This window comes from Euprymna scolopes, chromosome 42, assembly GCF_053919585.1.
Source record: "Euprymna scolopes isolate OS-2025 chromosome 42, ASM5391958v1, whole genome shotgun sequence".
NCBI classification, from domain to species: Eukaryota; Metazoa; Mollusca; class Cephalopoda; order Sepiida; family Sepiolidae; genus Euprymna; species Euprymna scolopes.
Genome location: NC_136523.1, coordinates 41,734,859 through 41,757,544, shown reverse-complemented (window position 1 = coordinate 41,757,544; position 22,686 = coordinate 41,734,859). Strand labels below are relative to the sequence as shown.

Below are 22,686 nucleotides of genomic sequence, written 5' to 3'. Positions count from 1 at the left end.
ATAATTTTATGAGAAGTACAGGACAGGAAGACCCATTTTGATGTTCATGACTAAAAGTGGGAAATGGAAAATGAAAAAAAAAAGTGGGGAAGGTTTCGCCCTCACTTTTCATAAGCCGGATCGAGGGATTTCCTTTTTTTATTAAACAAATCGAGTGAAATGGTATCTAGGTGATATCATAGTATCGGAATTTTCGACAGATAGTGTATCCCGTTTTTTTTTTCCATTTGTTTAAATACACTATTTTAACCGGATAAACGCACATAAAATACAATCATTTGAGGTCCCTTTCAGTTTTGGAGGAGATCGAATTTGAAAATATGGAGGCAGACAGACAGATAGGCATATAGCCTTAACTATATTAGATTATGAATATTACTTTTAGCACAAAAAAATTAAAATTTAATTTAAAATGGTTGTATGAAAATGGTATTCCATAGTTGGATAAATTAGGATTCAGGTACAAAATCCAAAGCAATAATTCATTGGTTTTGCTTTTACAACTGCTCTTGTGTACTCATTCATTCAACCATGCAATCTCCTTTTTCATATTTTAATTTTAATTTTCAATTTATGTGGCAATAAACAAAATCATAATTACCAGCAATTATTTTGCAAAGGGCATTTCCTCCGATATTAACAATTTAATAAACAATACAAAAAATACATGTTAGGATAATAAAAGCCTATCATTGAAAATCCATGGATTAATGACAAAAACTTCAATTTTTTTTTGCATTCCATGTCAAACAATAAATTTGGTTGTAATTCTATATGATTAAATTCAGAATGTCCATTATTGCTCTATCTCGTATATTGAGTTTTCTTTATCTTTTGTTAATTCAATTTTCACCCTGAACAAGACACAGTTCAACTTTGAAGTAACGGGCTACTGTCGGGAACATAAGTTGCAGGGGTATTATAAAGGGAGATGTGCGGCAAGATGTCTGTTCACATTACACTTGAACTTCTGAAAATCAATACAGTTAAGAAAGCAGAATCCCGGAGGGGAGTTCCAAAGTCTAGCGGTTCTGGGGAAGTATCTATTGGAGTAGAAGGCTTTCTTACACCTAGGGATCTCTACTGTATAGGGGTGAGATTTAGCTGCTTGTCAGATTTGTTGGGGGTATTTAGGTCGAGTTGGTACAAGTGCTTGCAGTTCGTGAGAGTATTCGCCATTAAAATACTTGTAGAACAGGCAGAGGGATGCAACATTTCGTCGATGGGACTGAGACTGAAGCCTGGATGACAGTTCAGAACTTATCAGGCTGGCGACTTTCTTTTGAACCCTGCCCAGGAGTGAGAGACAAGTAGCAGATGTACCAGTCCAAATGTGACAACAGTACTCCATACATGGGCGAATGGTGGCCTTATAGACGTACAGGATACTTTCAGGTGTAAGTAGTTTTCTAGCACTGTACAGGGAGCCCACCTTCTTCGCAGCAGCCTTGGCAATGCTCTCAATGTATGTATTCCAGTTCATGTTCCCTGTAAACGTTAGGCTGGGGAGTTTAATGGAAGTACTTACGGATAATCTGTTCTTGTCGCTTGCTATTGCGGTGATTGGGATAGTCTTATAAATCTCTGAATATTACATTTACTGTAGCATACAATCTGTAATCCTACAGCATTTCAGAATTTCATTTAACACACACACACACACACACACACACAGACACACACACACACATATATATATATATTCTAATGACTGTGTCACGCTGGTGTAATGGTTATCGTACTTGACTCACTGTCTTTACGTTTTGGTTTCGATCACAGCTCTTGTATTTTTGTTACTTACCAGAAATGTAATATACCAGAAATATATATATATATATATATATATATATATATATATATATATATATATATAATTTAAAGGAGATTAGAACAATAGTCTAAAGAGCTAAGTGTATTTTAATGTAACAGTGAAATTACTAGTTTAATTAAAATACAGGAAATAGAAAGTGCTCGTTGTAATTTAGATATATAATAAGCTCGATAGTTAAATGTCCTAGAGCTAATTCAATATTAAGTAATGTGATTTATAATTTAAAAATTTTAAAAAAATTTTTAAATTTAAAAATCAAATTTTAATTAAATTAAAAATCAGTTTCATAAGAAGGAACAACAACAAAATCAATTATCTGTACGATCGTTTTGGAAATCGTTTTAACCATAGTTCCTGATTTTAAAAAGCGAAAAATTAAAAGATTCATCTGCCTTACTTTTAATGCTAGGTTTATTTATGGTGTCTTTTAAATTCAATAAAAATCCCCCTAAATTTGCTGATGAGGAGACCGTGCTTACCAAAAAAACTATATATAATTGTTCTACATAACTTCATGTATACCACAATAAAAAGCACGGATTTCCGAAACGATCGTACAGATAATTGATTTTGTTGTTGTTCCTTCTTATGAAACTGATTTTTAATTTAATTAAAATTTGATTTTCAAATTAAAAAATTTTTTTTAAATTTTTAAATTATAAATCACATTACTTAATATATATATATATATATATATATATATATATATATATATATATATATATATATACAGGTTGACCCTCCCAAAAAACGGGCCCCAACTCTAATTACGCCCCGTTTTGTCCGAATGGAATGAGACTTTCGCCATAACTAGTTTATTATATTCAAAACATCACATCAAAACACTAGGGTTTTTGACCTTTTTCCCCCGTTCTACAGCATATGTTCTAGATACCCTCCATTTAGCTTTTGTTTTGTTTTGGGTCACCCTGTACACACACACACACACACATATATATATATATATATATATATATATATATATTAGAATACAAACATGCGAGCATGAAAAGTAATATGGTTAAGCTTAGTTGTTAAAACTGGAAAAGAAAAGGACAAGATATTCTAGTAAAAAATATAATAAATTTATAACTTAAAATATTGCAGCATTAATATTTGATTATATAATGTTATAAATTGAATTAAAAAATCTTAATACTGCAATATTTTTACTTATAAATTTATTATATTATTTACAAGAATATCTTGTCCCTTTCTTTTCCGGTTTTAACAACTAGTCCTTTACTTTTCAATGTTTAAGCTTAACCATTTTTTCTAATGTTTAAGCTTAACCATTTTTTTCTATGATTTTTTTCAGGCTTCCAATAAAGTCACTTGTTCTTTGTTTAATTTCATTCTTATTTTTTTGCCCCCATAAACATAACATACACATATGTAATAATAATGTACGGCACTCGTCTGCTTTCAATAAAATCCCCCAAGTATGTCCCTTTCATTCTTTCATTCTTTCTGTTTCACTTGTTACTTCTCTTTTCGCGAGAGTTGTGAACTGGTAGCAACAATAGTCGCTGAAGCGACGTGGTTGCTATAGAAACCAGTAAAAAAAACATCACTCACCTCCTTACGTTTATTTTTATCAGAAATTCATTATAACTCTTGTTTAACTGAACGAAAATTAATTTTTTTTCACAATAAAGCTGCGATATTGATCTATAAATTGTAAACATTGTTTGAAATTTGGTTGAAAAGTAAATGAGCGGTGAAGCTTTAAAGCAGTTCTAAATGACTAAAACTACCACTTAACCATATATTAAAACACAGTAGTGTTTGAATGATATATATATATATATATATATATATATATATATATATATATATATATATATATATATATATATTCGGGTTTTTGTTATTCAAAAGTAATACACTAATGAATTCAACGAGGTTGTTAGATAGTGCTCAATTTGAATAGTCAAGTCGCTGCCTGATGATATCTGTTGTTTCATTGAAACAAATGGCTGTTTGTAGCAGCGGGATACAAACATGTTTATTTAACAATAAATAAGTATATATATATATATATATATATATATATATATATATATATATATATATATATATATATATATTAGAGGGGGACGCCCGGCATTAATTTAAGCGTATTTCAATGTGTCCAGTTTTTGTATTATATAATTATAGAGTTGTGATTTCAAGAGTAAAAAAAAAAGTACTTAGGTGCCATCAGCTAGAATCGAAACCAAAACTGTAGCATTGAAAGCTGGTGCCGCTATCATTGCAGCAGCGAGATAAAAACTTAAAAACAAACTAAGATGTATTTACAAAATATTTAAGAACGTTTTCAATTCGACCCAATTTTGTACCCGTTAAAAACAATTTTAACCGGCTAAAGATCCGTTAAAAACGGTTCGTGAAAAATCCAATTATTTGAGGCCTCTAGCGCTGCTCTGCGACTTTTAATTACGAAGGAGATAGAGTTTGAAAATATGCAACCAAACACATTGACTGACCGACAGACAGCAGACACATAGCCGTTTATATATTAGATATGTGTGTGTATGTGTGTTGAGAAAGAATGTAAGAAAATGTGAGAATAAATTAGTCGAAAGTTTGAGGTTATTGTTTCTAAGGAAACGCGAGTTTTATCTTGCAGTCGTTAAATAATAAAACATATTCTGCTTTTGAAATACTTAAAACAAAACAAAATGGCGGACGAAAATCGTCTGGTTCAATTAACTGCATTTCCGCTTCGCCAGATCTACTGAACAACAGAAAAAAAAACTACAAAATATGTCGAGAAAGAAAATACGATTGTGAAAATTAATTTCTCGCAACTTTAAATTCTGAGGCTATTACTCCCAAGAAACGTCAAGAAACGTGATCAGTCGTTAAATAATTAAAAATTAAACAAAAGTCCCCAAAGCAACTTCTTTTGTGTTTGAAATTATTATACAAAAGCAAAATGGCCACTGAACATAGATTATATTATACGTGCAACGTTTATTTCGTACTTAATGTAATTTATATTTTATTAATGACAGAACAATTTTTATTTGCGGTTTCCTTATAAGATGACGAAAGTATTTCTTAATGTGAGTGGCTGCAAGAATAGAAAACTAACACTTCCAACGTACATACTCCCGATAAACCCCAAAACCCAGCAGAATTCCACCCCTTTTACTGTTGAGGCCTCTAGCTGCCAGATAGCTTTCTACTTAATACAAGGTTGGAACAGCTTTGTTTTAAGACTTTTATTGAAAAATAAATTCAGGTTACTTGATTATGTACTAGAGCTTACATCTTTTCAATGTAGCCGTCTTCAGCCTTAATCACCGCCTCGATGCAGATCCGGAACTAGGAGCATTATTTTTCCAAAGGCGCTGGCTGGAGCCCGGCGAATACTTGGCAGATGGCAGCCATCAGGTTGGCTTCAGTGTTTTGGAAGGTCATGTTGGTAATGTTCTCGACGTATAAATAAATTTGGGACATAATTGCAAGAACACTGTATAGGGATTTTAGCAGCAAAGAAAACTTGGATTTCTGCATGTTAATACAGTCGGGGAAACAGGAACTCGGAAAGGAATTCCAAAGTCTATCAGTTCTTGGGCAAGAAACTATTAGAGTAGAATGCTTTCTGGCATCTGGGATCTCTACTGTGTAGGAGTTGTTTGTCGGGGGTATTTACGTCGAGGGGATACAATAGCTTTTAGTTCGTCGGAGCATCTACCGTCAAGTAAAACAGACAGAAGGATGCAACATTTTGTCGATAGGACAGTGCTTGAAGTCTAGCTTACAGTTCGGGACCAATTAGGTTAGCGATTCTCTTTCGGACCCTGTCCAGAAGTGAGAGACTAGTAGCAGATGCACCAGCCCAAATGTGAAAACAATGCTCTATATATGGGTGAATAGTGGCCTTATAGAGGTACAGGATATTTTCAGGTACAAGCAACTTTCTAACACGGTAGAGGGAGCCCACCTTCCTCGCAGCAGTGGCGGCAGTGCTTTCGATGTATCTGTCCAACTCATGTTTCCTGTGAACGTTAAGCTAAGGAGTTGTAACGAAATACTTTCAGGTAATGTATCATTAGTCATAGCTATTGGTGGCTGAGAAGGTTTCTTGTAGTTATTGAAGGAAAGAAGCTTAGTCTTGGCAGCATTGAATGTTACTATTCATCTGTGTTCCCATTCCACTACAGACTGGAGGTCTTCCTCAAGTTTTCGCCATTGCCTTGTGTATGTGTTCATCCGTTTTTCCCTCGTGCCTGTTATAGAGCGTGGTGTCATCAGCATATATCCATCTCAGAGACCATTTTATCAAAGAGGCACCCGCATTTATATCATATTGTTTTGAAATTTGACGGTCGAGGACAACCTAAATTCTTCTCTTATTGAAAACTTTACTTCTTCTCTAATCTAAGAAGACTTTAATTTTTTTTTTACACAGTGGTCACCACTTATCAAGGCCCGGAAGTATTCGTCCAATGATACCATATGATCTGATTTTCCTGAGAAGACCATCGTGCCATATCCTGTCAAAAGCTATAGATATATCTAAGACTACTGCTCTACTCGCGACCGCTTTGTCCAGTGCATGGTATATACGTTCAGAGATTACAGTTAAGGTATCTACAGTAGAACGAGCTTGCCTTAATCCATATTGTTTTCAGACAGAAGTTTTTTTTTTAGGTGGTGGACTAGAGGTTGCTTGATTATAGACTCAAATATTATTTCACGGATTTCGATTACAATAAAAATATAGGCGTGTGAAATATTCGTTGATCATTATTCAATCCCGGCAACGTCAGGTCCCCCTGCTAGTATATATATATATATATATATATATAATATATATATATACACACATATATATATATATATATATATATATATATATACATATATATATATATATATATATATATATATATATATATATAAATGAGTGACGTTATCGGTGCGTTTGCGAAACGTCTTTACTAATCTCCCCTCTAAATATTTAGTCTACAGACTTGAAACTTTATATACAGGGTATTTGGAACTTAGAGACACTTTCACTTTGTGGTTTAGCCTAGAAAATATATGCTAAGGGGTCAACATTAAAACAGAAAACAGTTGACCTTGGCAGTAGTAAATCCGCTAACTTCTAAGCATATATTCAAATTTTTAGCTTTAAATCACTTAATTTTTAGCCGTTTTTATCTATTTGGTGATAGATATATAAAAGCCAAGTACATCCAAGGATGGAATACTGCTGCCACATCTGGGCAGGAGCTGCTAAAAATAGCCTATCCTGCCTTGACAGAGTGCAAAATAGACTTCGTGGCTTAGTGGGGGGGTGCCCTTTTCTCTTCCCTGCAACCTCTCTCCCACAGAAGAGACGTTGCGAGCCTATCCTTGTTTTATCGTTATTTCCATGGCAGGTGCTCGTCTGAACGCCAATCTCTGGTCCCCCTTCGTCAATTTTTCACGAAAAACACCCGTCTAGCTGAGTCCACTGTGAAAATTTTCATCCACTCTTTATCTGTACCTAAATCAAAACGAATATTCCATGAACAAAGTTTCTTTCTTAGAACTGCACGCCTGTGGAACTCTGTTCCGTCTGCCTGCTTCCCACCTGACTACAACTTGGATGTGTTCAAGTCCAACGTAAACAAATTCCTAATGAACCGCCCCCTTAAGTAAACACTTCATCAAATCTCCACACTAACGTAATGTACTTGCATTAACCCTTATCCCTGAATGGCGTCCGGGCCTTGATAAGTGGTAACCACTGTGTGAAAAAAAAAAGAAGATTATACGGTAACGACGAAGGCTGAAATGCTAAATAACGACTTTGAGCGGAGTGCTGAATTTTTTTGGTCCTGATTCCAGCTGATAGGACAGAAGTCATTTTTTCAACTTTTGAAATCATTACTATTTATATTGATTGAATATAAACATCAATAGAGAATTAGCTTTATAATAATAAATACGAGATTTGCATAAATTAAAATATCATATTTAATCGTACTGCCCGGCGGCTTGCTAATACGATATATGGGCATACATCTGTAATATAAATCTCACCTGTCTGTTTAAATGTATGTACGTATGTATGTTTGTATGTCTGCCTAAAACTTTCGACAGAGGCGACGGATTTTCGACGGATGTTCACAAGGTCGGTATCATTTTAAAGCACCACCCTTTGGATGACAAATATCGAAAAATGTGGCTAAAACATCAATTCCTTCACACTCAACTGGTCAATTTTCTACAGGAAGAGGTTGCTTTTTTCGTCGATATTTTCGAAAGTCATCCCCTCTTTTCGATTGACTAGTCTTAATTTAAACATTCGTCACTTCCGGTTTGACGATGGGCGCAGCAGCAAAGACGTCACGTTTTTTTTTCACGTTTTTTTCATCCTTTGCGGTACGGGTTCAAGCCTGCCTGCCTCCTACCACTTTTATTTTTGGCTTAACACACACCTACAAACACCCGGACAACGCCGGGAACCCAGGCTAGTATAGCATAGAGGCTAGTACGATATAGAGGCATAGACGGCATAATCACGTTGACACACCGGTTTCCGTCAGATCACCGAAGTTAAGCAACGTTGAGCCTGGTCATTACTAAAATGGGTGACCAATTTGAGAATTCCAGGTGCTGTATGTAGGAGGACGTCGACACGTTCCTGCAAGAGTTGCAAAAACCTAACGTCATCAACTCCCCTGACGGGTATATACACGCGACTGGAGATCGCTCGTGAATTTCATACTCCCATGGAACTTCCTTCTTTTAGGGAAGCCGATTAAACCCAAATAGGGTTAGAGCCGCCACACACACACACACACACACACACACACACACACACACACACACGATATAGACGTATAATACAATGTATTATGGGATAAGTTACTGGGGAGAAGCATGTTAATTTTTCTGCCGATACACTGTAGTGGGTTCCCGTCTAGATAGGCAATCAATCGATTTGTTTGAAAAAATGAGCGATTTCATCGATTTCGATGAAAATAAAGTGTTGGAAGTGTGAAACATTCTTTGATCATTATTTAATCCCGGGCAATGTCGGGTCTCCCTACTAATATTTCTTGAAGCGGTTGTGCCTTAATAATATACTTTTGGGGAATGTGTCTTTACTGTTATTAAATTATTTCTTTCTCGGCTGAAGTTTTTTTTTTTTTTTTTTTTCATTCCAAGGATTTCAAATGATGTCACAAAAGGGCAAAAGGTGAAACAAAAAATAAATGAAAATAAAATAAAAAATGTAAGCGAGTTCTTCATCTATTTTGACATTCATGGCATCTGGATATGATCTGAGTGGATCTTCAAGGAGTACGCGATTAGGAGATAATAATGTTCGATTGAAGAATAAATGATCGATGTGTGATTGATTGATTGGGAGAATGCCATTGGAACTGATGGATATGAACATACTGAAGGAAACGATAAGAGACAAGGAGATAACGAGAGAGAGAGAGAGAGAGAGAGAGAGAGAGAGAGAGAGAGAGAGAGAGAGAGAGAGAGAGAGAGAAATACAAAGTAAAAAGAGGGAGAAATGGTAGAGAAATATATTGAGAGAAAATGAGAGAAGTAAGGAGAGAACGAAAAAAAAGAGATAGAAAGTATGAAATAGGGTTAAAAAAGAGAGAAGGAATAGATAGATAGAGAGATAGAGAGATGGAAAGAGAGAAGCAAGAAAAAGAGGATGATAGCAAGAAAGTGGAGAGAAAACTACAGAGAAATTGATAGAAAGTCGGTTCCTTAAATTTGAACCCTGGTATCCCAGTCCATTCCGAACAGCCTTAACATGATGACAACTGGGCCGTATTATACGATAAATAATATTTTTCAATACAAAATTTAATTTTCTGATCAATTTTTGGAAATTAACGTTTCTCAATTGATTGAAACGAATTCTGTCAAATGTCAGTTTTTTATGTTCAACTCGTTTGATTTTAATTTCGATTTAAATTTAAAGAAAGAAGTTTAGTTGTTGCTAATTTTATGTGTTTATTAACAAACATTCCTTAATTTAGTAAAAAAAAACGAGATTAAACTATATACAATGTAGAATTCCATTTAAATATTTACACACAAAATCAAATGCTATTTCAAAATTCTAGATATAAATATAAGACAAAACGCTATTTACAAACTTCGGATTAACAGACAAAACAAAATCTTATTTAAAGCTTAACGTTGACAAACAAAACAAAATGCTATTTCAAAAGTTCAGTTTAACAGAAAAAAACAAATACTATTTCAAAAGTTCATTTTAACAGAGAAAATAAAATACTATTTCAAATGTTCAGTTTAACAAAAATAAAAACAAAATATTATTTCAAAAGTTCAGTTTAACAGACAAAACAAAATGCTATTTCAAATGTTCAGTTTGACAAAAATAAAAACAAAATACAATTTCAAAAGTTGAGTTTGACAGACAAAACAAAATGCTATTTCAAAAGTTCAGTTTGACAGACAAAACAAAATACTATTTCAAAAGTTGAGTTTAACAGACAAAACAAAATACTATTTCAAAAGTTGAGTTTGACAGACAAAACAAAATACTATTTCAAAAGTTCAGTTTAACAGACAAAACAAAATACTATTTCAAAAGTTCAGTTTGACAGACAAAACAAAATACTATTTCAAAGTTCAGTTTGACAGACAAAACAAAATACTATTTCAAAAGTTCAGTTTGACAGACAAAACAAAATACTATTTCAAAAGTTCAGTTTCACAGACAAAACAAAATACTATTTCAAAGTTCAGTTTAACAGACAAAACAAAATACTATTTCAAAAGTTCAGTTTGACAGACAAAACAAAATGCTGTTTCAAAAGTTCAGTTTGACAGACAAAACAAAATACTATTTCAAAAGTTCAGTTTCACAGACAAAACTTTAAAATACTATTTAAAAAGTTCAGTTTAACAGACAAAACAAAATACTATTTCAAAGACCAGATTAACAGACAAAACAAAATACTATTTCAAAAGTTCAGTTTGGCAGACAAAACAAAATACTATTTCAAAAGTTCAGTTTGACAGACAAAACAAAATACTATTTCAAAAGTTCAGTTTGACAAAATGCTGTTTCAAAATATTACTTCAAATTGAAAGACAAAAAAAAATTGATTTCAAAAAAATTTTAAAAGTTGATAAGTAAAAGAAATAATAAAACCAAATAAAGCGGTGTTTCTATATTTAAATAACGAAAAAATATTAAATTTTAAGTAAAATAAATTGTACCTGCGTAATTACCATGTCGCAAATAATAACACATCCAAAAATTACGAACTGCAAACACTTGTACCTCCCCGATGTAACTACCCCCGACAAACCCGACAAGCTACTAAGTCTCATCCCTTTACAGTAGAGATCCCTAGGTGCAAGAAAGCCTTTTACTCCAATAGTTTCTTCCCCAGAACTGCGGGTCTTTGGAACTCCCTTACGGGATTCTGCTTTCTCAACTGCAATGATATGCAGAAGTTCAAGTGTAATGTTAACAAACATCTTTCTACTCATCTCCCTTCATAATGACCCCGCTAATTAATTCCCTAATAGTAGCCCCCTGCTTCAAAGTGGCACTGTGCCTTGTTTGGGGTGAAAATTGAATAAAAAAAAAAGAAGCGATATCGTAGAGAATTAATCATAAAAAGACATCTGTAAAATCTAGCGATTTGGTTTCAAAATCTTCCGATTCAAATTGGGGAGTAAAAAAAAGGAGGTAATTAAGTATTAAATTTCTTGGAAATCTAATGCCAACATTCAGACAATTATTTCTTATTAAAAAATTTAAAATTAAAAAAAAGTAGATATATGTTATGTTTATTTTTGTTTCATGAATAGATTCTGTTTTCTATACTTTGCTTTTGTCACGCGACCTAATTTGTCCGTCTTAGCGTGTAAAGCTTTTAAAAGTAATTTTACCCTTAACGGGACTGTTTATCACGAGTACTTAATTTTCTCCCTCATCATTCTCCGTAATTTTTGGATATGCTACTATTTGCGACGTAGGCACCATTTGTTTACTTAGAATCGAATCTTTTTCTTGTTATTTAAATATAGAAGCACCAAGAAAGCTGCTCTGCGAGTCAGTAGATGTTTATTAGAAAGCGTCGCATGTGTGTACAACTGCTACTTATGGTGACACTAGACTTTTTTTTTATTTACTTGAATTCATATCCAAAAAAGTAAAAAGCATCGGAATCGTAAGGCACTGCTGTAATTAAGGGCCAACTTTGTTCGACACATTCTAAGTGGGGAGTTGTGCTGCAAGATGTTCGTTAGATTTACATTGAATTTTCGGTATGTTGGTACGAGGTGTCTTCAAGAAGTTTTCAGACTTTTTTTTGTATATGTATTTTTATTGATAGTACACACATGAAACTTTATTCCCCTTCATAGTACCCCCCCCCGATGCAATACAATTGTTGTACCATTCTAACAACGTCTGAAAGGCCACATAGAAGTCCTCTTGTGTGAGCATGTCAATGACTCTCATCATAGCCTCCTTCGTCTCTTCAATTGTCTCATAACGACAGCCTCTAAAGTTGTCCTTGAGCTTAGGGAATGACCAAAAGCCATAAGAAACAATGTCTATGGCATAAGGTGGGCGAGGAACTGTGCATTCGAGCAAATCTTCAGTTTCTTCCGAATAACTGTGTGAACAGTTCCCACACTGACACCAAACTGTGTACTTATTGTCTCTATAGACACACCACAGTCCTTATCCATGAAATTCGTTATTTGGCCAATGAACTCTGGTGTTCTGATTTCCTTACTCCTCATACACCTCTCATCATCCCCACAAACTCCCTGCTTTCCTTGAATGTCTTAGGCCATTCAAAATCTCATGCTCGATTCATGCAAGATGGTCTAAAAGCAGTCTGAAACATGCTTCGTTCTTAGAACTGCACGCCTGTGGAACTCTGTTCCGTCTGCCTACTTCCCTCCTGACTACAACTTGGATGTCTTCAAGTCCAACGTAAACAAATTCCTGATGGACGGCCCCCTTAAGTAGACACTTTAAATATCCACACTAACGTACTCTACTTACAATAACCCTTATCCCTGAGTGGCTTCCGGGCCTTGATAAATGGTGACCACCTTGTAAAAAAAAAAAAAAAAAAAATTCAAACGTTTCTATGCCATTTTTCTCCAAATTGAAAACAAACTTTTATTACATATTGTTCCTCTAAAGTGTCCTCGCGTCCAGATTCCATTTTTTAAATTCACCAGCTGCGATAATCAGACTTTAGTAGGGAGCATTCCAATTCCTGTTGTAGCTGTTCATTTGAACCTGAAATAATAAAACTTAGCCCGTCATCTCATAAGATGTATAAACAATAACATACTGAAATTTCAGGACTCTATGACAATTTTAAATGCCTGTACAAAAGAAGTTTGGAAACTTATTGAAGACGTCTCGTACAATCAGGAAAATAGAGGACCTAGAGTTAACTTTAAAGGTAAATGGTCAACAGAAAAGAAACGTTTAAAGTAGAAAGCTTTCCAGTATCTGAGAACCTCTCCAGTAAAGGGGTGGGATTCTGCTGCTTGGTAGGTTTCTCCTGTTTATACATTCACCACTAGACGATCACATATACACTTCAAGTATATATATACACGGTGACTGTTGGAAAATGTCGACCAACGTGCAGTTTAACAATGAGGAAACATCGGTAAATAAAGCTGGTGTAAATACAAATGCGAGTTTTGGTCGTACCTATCTTCATTTGCAGCTTTTGAATATCAATCTAGATGAATAAGGCGTGTTCCTTTATTGGCCGCTATTATTCCCCTAAAGAGAATAATATTTGTGTACACTCAACATCCTAGAGACAAGTAAGTATGACACACTTTTAACAGAAAATAGACACATTCATACATATATTTATATATATATATGTTTTTGTGGAAATATATTTTATTTCCTTATAATATATATTAATCCTTATTTAATAAGCTCAATGTAAGTACAGAGCAATATAGTGAATAGATGACAAAAGACTATATTCCAAAGTTCATGATGTTGACCATCATTTAATTTATTCCTTTAATTCAGTTAACACATAAAAAGTCTTGACAGTATCCGTTTCGTAGCGCAAAATCAGTCACTTAATTATTATATCAGTTAGTGAACCTGTTTACCCTTAACTCATCAGGAAAAAATAGCAACAATCAATCCGCTAAAAGGAAATAAAGTACGTTTTGATATGATAAAAATCCGAAATTGAAAGAGAAGCTGTAAATATGTTATAATATGTTTCCATTACGCCATTTTGAGTTTTAGAAATTTCAAGGGCAAAATAGATTCACTAATTGATATAATAATTAAGTGATTTTGCGTTACGAAACAGATACTGTCAAGAATTGTAAATGTCAACTGAATTAAAGGGATAAATTATAAGATGGTCAATATCATGAACTTTGATATATAGTCTTTTGTCATTTATTTACTATATATATATATATATATATATATATATATATATATATATATATAGTCTTATTTGTAGTATTCCGAATTTTACAGGGTTTATATAATTCAGTATCGTTCATATACCAATAAGTTTTAAGCTAAAAAAGAGATGACTGTAAGCTACAAAATTATCATATTTCATAATTGAGCATTCATATACTGTTTTAACAAACCCCAAGACTTCAAAAAATAGGTTGATAGCAACAAAAAGTGTATTTCATTTCAAAGTTGTAAATGCGTGTCGGCGACTCGTGTGTGAAACTTTTTTTTTTTCGCCTAAAAAAGTTCATGTCAAAGGTTTCATTTCTTTGGAAGTCTCTACATAGAACGTTTGGGTCTAATTTGAAAAGTAATAATAAGATGACACCCCTCAAATAAATGGACCTTTTGCTTAGGAACAACGTGTAGTATCTGTTCTCTTGTTTTGACACTCTAAGTCTATTCCGTCCTCGATAAGTGAAAGAGAAATCCTTTTAGATGGAGGTAATTTTCATTTCTGTTCCAATCCAGAGTGCACCTTTTTGGGATAGCTGGATTTTTCACTACATTCAAAACCGAACTTATACCTAACTCTGCTCCCCTGTGGGGAGGCAATCAAATAGTGTCAAATGTAAGATTCAATACACACAACTTCTGACTCGATGTTTCTAGATATCAGCGAAATTGACATCCGTTTGGAAAGAAGCGATTTTTTTCTGTCGGCGGAAGATTAATTACAATGTGGATAAAAAACAAAACAAAAAAAAAACAAACAGATGTTTACGCGAAGATTTCTCTGCAAACGTTTCTCGGCGGAATACTATAGATTTGTCAAGGAATCCATTTTACACGAGTCAAATATATATAAAAACATTCTGACTGAAGACTTGCCAACCTATGGCACGTGTGCAGATATTGGCGCGTAACATTGTTATGAGTAGGGCACTGAACTTCAGGGAGAAAATATTTTCGTTTCTGTAAAACGACAGCAAAAACAGACCTAGGGGTTACCAACCTATAGCACGTGTGCCAAAATTAGCGCATTACCTAATTCCAAGTAGCACACTGAACTACAGAGATAATGAATTCAGAAAATACTTCTGTTTATGTGAAACAACAATAACAGCAACAAACCTCTATCTTAAGGGTTGCACACCTATGGCACCTGTGCCGACATTGGTGCATAGCACGATAAAGAGTGTCGGATTGAACTCCACAGATAATATTTTCTAGCAAGAAAATAATAAACAGAAATTACAAATATTGCGAAAATTAATAAAACAGATAAATATGCGGCCAAGGCATGTAAAATTAATTTTCGGAACGTAACAGTTTTGCAGCATTTTTATGACACGTAGATTAAAATCAACATATAATATGTACTAAATATACTGAAACTTATATCTAGAATACTAATTCCAATTTTAATCAAAATCTATTACATGATGTTTATTATAAAACAATGCTTTTCCAGTTGTCAAGGAGATACGTTTCCAATGAGTCAGATATATAATAAAGAATCTTAAGGTTTGCCAACCTATGACATGTGCGCAAACATTGGCGGTAAACATGATTACAACTGTCGGCCTGAACTCCACAGATTATGAAAAAAGAAAATATATTTGTACATGTAATAAAAAACCAAAAAAATAATCTATATCAAGAGTTTGCTAACAATAATTGGCACATAGTCAAATATAGCACTGAAGGTTAGAGATTATTATCACTAAAAAAAATACCCCGCAAAATAACACAAACGAAAATGCCCCGCAAAATAACACAAACGAAAATGCCCCGCAAAATAACACAAACCAAATACCCCACAAAACAACACAAACCACAATGCTCCGCAAAACAACACAATCCAAAATGCCCCGCAAAACAGCACAAACCACAATGCTCCGCAAAGCAACACAAAAAAATGCCTCGCAAGACAACACAAACCAAAATGCTCCGCAAAACAGCACAAACCAAAATGCTTCGCAAAACAGCACAAACCAAAATGCCTCGCAAAATAACAAACCAAATGCCCTGCAAAACAACACAAACCAAAATGCCTCGCAAAACAACACAAACCAAAATGCCCCGCAAAAAAACACAAACTACAATGCCCCGCAAAACAACACAATCCAAAATGTCGCGCAAAACAACACAAACCAAAATGTCCCGCAAAATAACACAAACACAAAGTGAAATAAATTGCTAGAAACCAATGCAATGAATTTATGTTTGATCCAAATAAAATATTTACCGTATATTTAAGCGTATAAGGCGACCGTCAGATAAGACAAGGTACAAAATTGGAGCAAAATTTTAATGAATTTATATATATTAGCATTTCAGCCCGGCGTTGCCCGGGTGTTTGGAGGTGTACGTTGAGCAAAAAAAAAAAAAGAAAAGAAAAAAAAGGGGTCATTTTTTAAACTTTAACCCCGATTATGATCCCTTAACATTTATTGTTTTGGGATCAAATACAGTTATTAAGTTAGATCCATGTCCAAGGAATTTGGCTGTTAAGGGGTCAAAGTTCAACGATTTGACCTTTGAGAACTTTACCAAACTCCTCTGACAATTTTGGGTCTAAACACTTGAAATTTTAGATAGAGGTTTCTTGGACATGGATCTAACTTAATAACTTGATCTGAACCCAAAACAATAAATTTTAATGGATCATAATAGTGGTCAAAGTTTAAAAAATTGACCGCTTGTTTTTCTTTTTTGCTCAAACACCCGGGCAACGCCGGGCTCGCAGACGCGTACGCAGACCCCAAAATTTTAATGAATCATCATTATGCCAGATCAAACATACCCATTCCTGTGTCATGATACATCTTCTATCATTATATGTGATCAGTTTTCTATAATAGTCAACTATATAGGAGCCTATTCATGACCAGACACACACACACACACACAGACGTTCAGCTTTATATTATCTATATATCTATAAAAGTGAAAGTGTCTGTCTGTCTGTGTATCTGTGTATCTGTGTGTCTGTCTCTGTGTGTACATTTTCCTACGCAATAACTGTCAATTTTAAGCTTACAGACTCAACATAAGATATACAGGGTACTGAGATTTGGGAAAATCGATGTGACCGGTTTTCGGCCAGAAATTTGGCTGTTAAGGGGTCAAAGTTCAACGATTTGACCTTTAAGTACTCTACCAAACTCCTCCGACAATTTGGGGTCTAAACATTTGAAATTTTCGATATAGGTTTCTTGGATATGGATCTAACTTAATAACTTGATTTGAGCCTAAAACAATGACTGCTTTTTTTTTTTTGCTCAACATACACTTCCAAATACCCGGGCAACGCCGGGCACCACAGCTAGTATATATATATATATATATACATATATATATATATATATATATATATATATATATATATATGTGTGTGTGTGTGTGTGTGTGTGTAATGTGGGATGATTTAAACAGATCATGTCTGACCCAGACTCGCATTGAAGCAATAACAGAGTATTCTTTTCTTACTTCAAGAATGGAAGAAGCAATATCAAAGGAAACGGATTGCCATTCTTCTCGTGCCATTTCCGGCGAAAATGGTATGGCGCGGCGGTTAGGATTCGCTCGCTTCTTATTTCGAAGAAAACCAGACACGCCGGCGTGTGCTCGTTCACGTCCATTATCGCTAGAAGGCGTTGTATCACAAAACGCCAATGGCAGAACGCGTTCAAAGTTGCCTGAAACCATTCACGAGTGAGACCTGTGGAAATTCAACAGAAAATTGACGAAAATGTGGTTTACTTTTATAATTTGATCTTCCTAGATGACGTGGGAGTTAATTAGAACCGAGATGTGTTTCTGCAAAACTTAACCACATATTACCATTTTTTATTTTCTCAAATTTTTATAAACTTAATGTAGCGTTACAGTCACATTTTAACCGCGTCGTTACATTTTAAGCACTAGGACCCACATGTTGTTTGGTACCGTCGCAGGAACAAACAACATGTATGGAGTATTTTTTTCACATTTGTGTTGCTGCATCTGCTACTATTCTCTCACTCCTGCACAGGGTTCAAAAGAGAGTCGCCGACCCGATCAGTCCTGGTCTGCCATCTAAGCTTCAACCTCGGTCCCATCGACGAAATGTTGCATTTCCTCTGCCTGTTGTACAAGTATTTTAATGATGGATGTTCCGATGAACTACAAGCCCTTGTACTTCCCCGACGTAAATACTCCCAATAAACCCGACAAGCAACAAAGTCCCACCACCCCTACACAATAGAGATCCCTAAATGTAAAAAAAAAAAACACCGTCTACTCTAATAGTTTCTTCCCCAGAACTGCTATTCTTTTGAATTCCCTTTCGGGTTTCTGCTTCTCCAACTGTGCTGACATGCAGAAGTTCACGTGTACTGTAAATAGACATCTTGCTGCTCAACTCCTTACATAATATCCCTGCAACTTAAGTCCCTGATAGTAGCTCCCTACATCAAAGGCGTACTGTGCATTGATTGGGGGTGAAAACGTAATAAAAGAGAAAGGACACAAAAATACGTCAAAAGAAGTCACCACTTATCAAGGCCCAGAGGCCGCTTAAGGATAAGGGTTGATAAGCATACAGTGGTTCATGGGACAATGTCGTAGTAATTGTTATTGGAAATTTGGTAAATTGGATTACTTAAGGCTTATCAAGGCTTATGCAATAATTAAAATCAACTTGCTTGATATCAGTACATCCGTGGACGAGAAAATCTATTGTTAAATAAAAGCAATCAAATATAAAGTAAGAACTGAAATGAATAGTTATTAACATTTGCAGTAAAAAATAGCATTAAATAAATTCTTCCAACAATAACGCATTTCATTATTTTTCCAAAGTCTTTCCGCGTTTTACAACGCTCTGTCATATTAATTGTCCTTTTTAAAAGCCATGGACAAAAGTCTAACCTGCCAAGTTAATGGTGACATTGTTAACTAGCTTCGAATTTCCCGACAAGCAGTGATTATCACTTTCTACGCCGATGATTGTTTGAGCATGAAACATTAGTGTTTGTATGTATGAAAATTACACACACACACACACACACTAACTAACACACACACACACACACACACACACACACACACACACACACACATATATATATATATATATATATATATATATATATATATATATGAGAAAATAGTTAATAAAACATGTTAAAAACCCCTTTGAAATGAGTTAAAAACATATTTAATCTGAAAAGGAAACACTAGATAAGTGGATAGTCCTTAATCCGCGGAGTTTGGATTTTACCGCCACTGGATTTTTTATCTTCCACCAGACTATCCATTCATGTGTAATCAACTTTTTCTTCACCATATTCCCTCTGCTCACTTTTTTTGTTTTCAAGTAAGATCTTTGACTTACTTGTTGTTTCATCAAATTCTTTTGCATGCAAAATTCGATCCCGCATTTTGCTAATTCCTACCCTCTGATGAGAAGGAAAGTATTTTTTCGAAACTCCGCGGATTAAGGACTATCCACTTATTAAGTGTTTCCTTTTCAGATATATGTTTTTAACTCATTTTAAAGTGTTTTTTTAACATGTTTTATTAACTGTTTGCTCGTATTATAAGCTCTATCTCCTATTGGGTTTTATCGAGCTTTTACATTTGGCTGAGATAACTTTATAAATATTAATTCTGTAATATTTATAATATACTTTAATTTTACCATCTTGGATCATTTTGGTAAATTTAATTGTTATTTTTTTATTTAATATATAAGTGGATATTTATCATATATATATATATATATATATATATATGTATATATATAATGCTCCCTATCTTAGGTTGAGCATTTGGGAAGTGATATACAAATTACCATTAACGTATGAAGCGATGTTCTTTCTGTAAACAAATTGAGCTTAGTTATTTGGACAATGTCAAAATAGTGTTAATTCACTGCCCGCATAGCAGCAGTATATAACGCAACAGTTAGAAGCTCCGACTGTCGTTTGGGTGATCGGGCTTCGATCCTAGCTTGAGGTAGTTTTTTGTCTAGCCGTACTGATGAGCTGTGAAACAGCGACACAGTAGTGTATGTGAATGACTATATATATATATATATATATATATATATATATATATATATATATATATATATATATTACTAGAAGCCATACTTATCAAAAGACTACAAGCCCCTTTTTTTAACAGGGTCTCATTTAACAGCGTGACAAATATATAACAGTATTTAATAACTAACCAGAAACTAAATAAATAAACTATAAAATGCGAAAATCGAAATTAAAAATAAAAATAATTCGCCCCTAACCATCCTGCTCCCACCTTTATAACCAATAAAAAAAACAAATAAACTATAAATACACCAGGTCTTAAAGGAAAATAATAAAAAAAAGAAAACAACAACAATCGCACCTGATGATAATCGGATGCACCGATAGAAAACGCTTGAGAAGAACATGGCTGAACAATAAATTTTGGGCGCCATTTTATACAATATGCCAGCTGAAATACAAACGACCGCTCAGCGAATGTAAAAGATATTCAGAAAAACCGGGAAGAAGAATAACTGTGTCGTGTTCAATCAGACGTGCTTGAATAATGACTCTCTGCCAAAATATACATACATACATACATATATATATATATATATATATATATATATATATATATATATATGTATGTATGTATGTAGGTATTTAATTATTATAGTAAAAAAATAATTATGACAGCCCCTTTAAGAAATTTGTTTCTTATCGTTGAGCACTTTCCGTTGAATTAAAAGTCGGTCAATTTAGCTCTTATGCGTAGATCATCATATAACGATTTGATCACTGTCTGTCTGACGTAATGAACATTTAAATTAAAATGTTTAAAATTCAACGCTATTTCACACGGTTAATAGTAGCCGAATGGATACGGACGGCCTCCGCTAATCGAGCCAGAGATGTCTCGTGTCGCGGGGTTCGAATCGTTCGACTGGTAGTAATCGTGACACCCTGCACTGAAGAATCCCGAAAGGATGAAACACTATTGTCTGTAGGTATTTAATTATTATAGTAAAAAAATAATTATATATATATATATATATATATATATATATATATATATATATATATATATATATATATAATTTGTTTGTTTAAATTTCATTCAGGAAAACATCAATTTTCAGAGTAGAAATTTATTGTTTGAATAAAGAATACAGTTGAATATAAATTTTCGATGTAGGCTCATCTCCTCAGAGGAAAAATCATTAGCAAATATTAGATCTAATTGGAAATAATACTGTTATTTAGCACAAAAATTCATTCAGCAAACTCTGTGTCTGATCACAAATACCACTCTTAACAAAGATTGCAACGACACCCGGATAAATTCATTGTGTCTATTCTTATTTCATCTATTTTCTTTATCTACGCCCCCTAAAAATATGTAATTAATATTTAAATACATTTCCTTTGTATATGCTAAATAACAGACTTATTTTGAATTAGATCGAATATTTGCTAATATCGAAAATCCATGGGTTAAGGAAAAAATATGATCTGTGTTCTTTATTCAAACAAGAAATTTCTACTCTGAAAATTTATGTTTTTCTGATTGAAATTTAAACAAAAAAACTTTAAATTCCATTTTCTCTATGAAGTATACTGAGCTATTCTTTTATGTAATATTACCTCCTAAACTATTTTGTAAGACTCGATAACACGAGTGTTATTAATCTGTGTTCCTATTAACCTCAGGAGTCTGATATATATATATATATATATATATATATATATATATATATATATATATATATATATATATGTGTGTGTGTGTGTGTGTGTGTGTGTGTGTCTGTGTGTGTGTATATATATATATATTTGTATAAATATGTATATATATGTATATATATATATCTATTTTATGTCAGGTCATGTCATATGCTACTGGTACCATGTAACCCAGTACTACCTGACGGGTCACCGTCGACTAAACTGGTTCCCCTACCAGACTTATTTGGTTAGGAGGGTGGCTAGTCTCCCTGAAGGATTAAAAACAAGACCTTCTAAAGGGCGAATGAACCCTTTTCGGGGTAAACGGCCAACTAGCACCGCGTGTGTTTGTGTGTATGTATGTGTGTGTTGGGATGGAGAGGAGTCCCGTAAGCCGTGGTGAAGGCAACCTTTCTGGGAGAAGCAAATCTCTGATATAAAAAAAAAACCATAAAGCGGGGAACCAGTACCCACATTAAGCTGGTCTGCAGTTTAACTTGTTGCTGGCTATCTTGCTCTTGCTTGTTGCTGGATCTCAACATTTTGAAGCGAGAGAGAGACTTAGCTGTCGTACAAAGCTAAGACTGTGTAACATCATCTGTGTACAGATACTCCCTCAGGCATTTGTCTATTAAAATGGTCCTGTGGCGATGGAAGTCATTTTTGGG

General features: G+C 34.0%; 1 long non-coding RNA gene and 1 pseudogene across 1 annotated transcript in view; one reads left to right on the top strand and one right to left on the bottom strand.

The window, feature by feature from the left end:
- Positions 1–22,686, bottom strand: part of LOC145267041 (uncharacterized) — a 689,166-nt gene that overhangs the window by 108,285 nt on the left and 558,195 nt on the right. The window lies entirely within an intron of this gene.
- On the top strand, positions 8,343–8,461 carry LOC145267370 (5S ribosomal RNA; annotated as a pseudogene).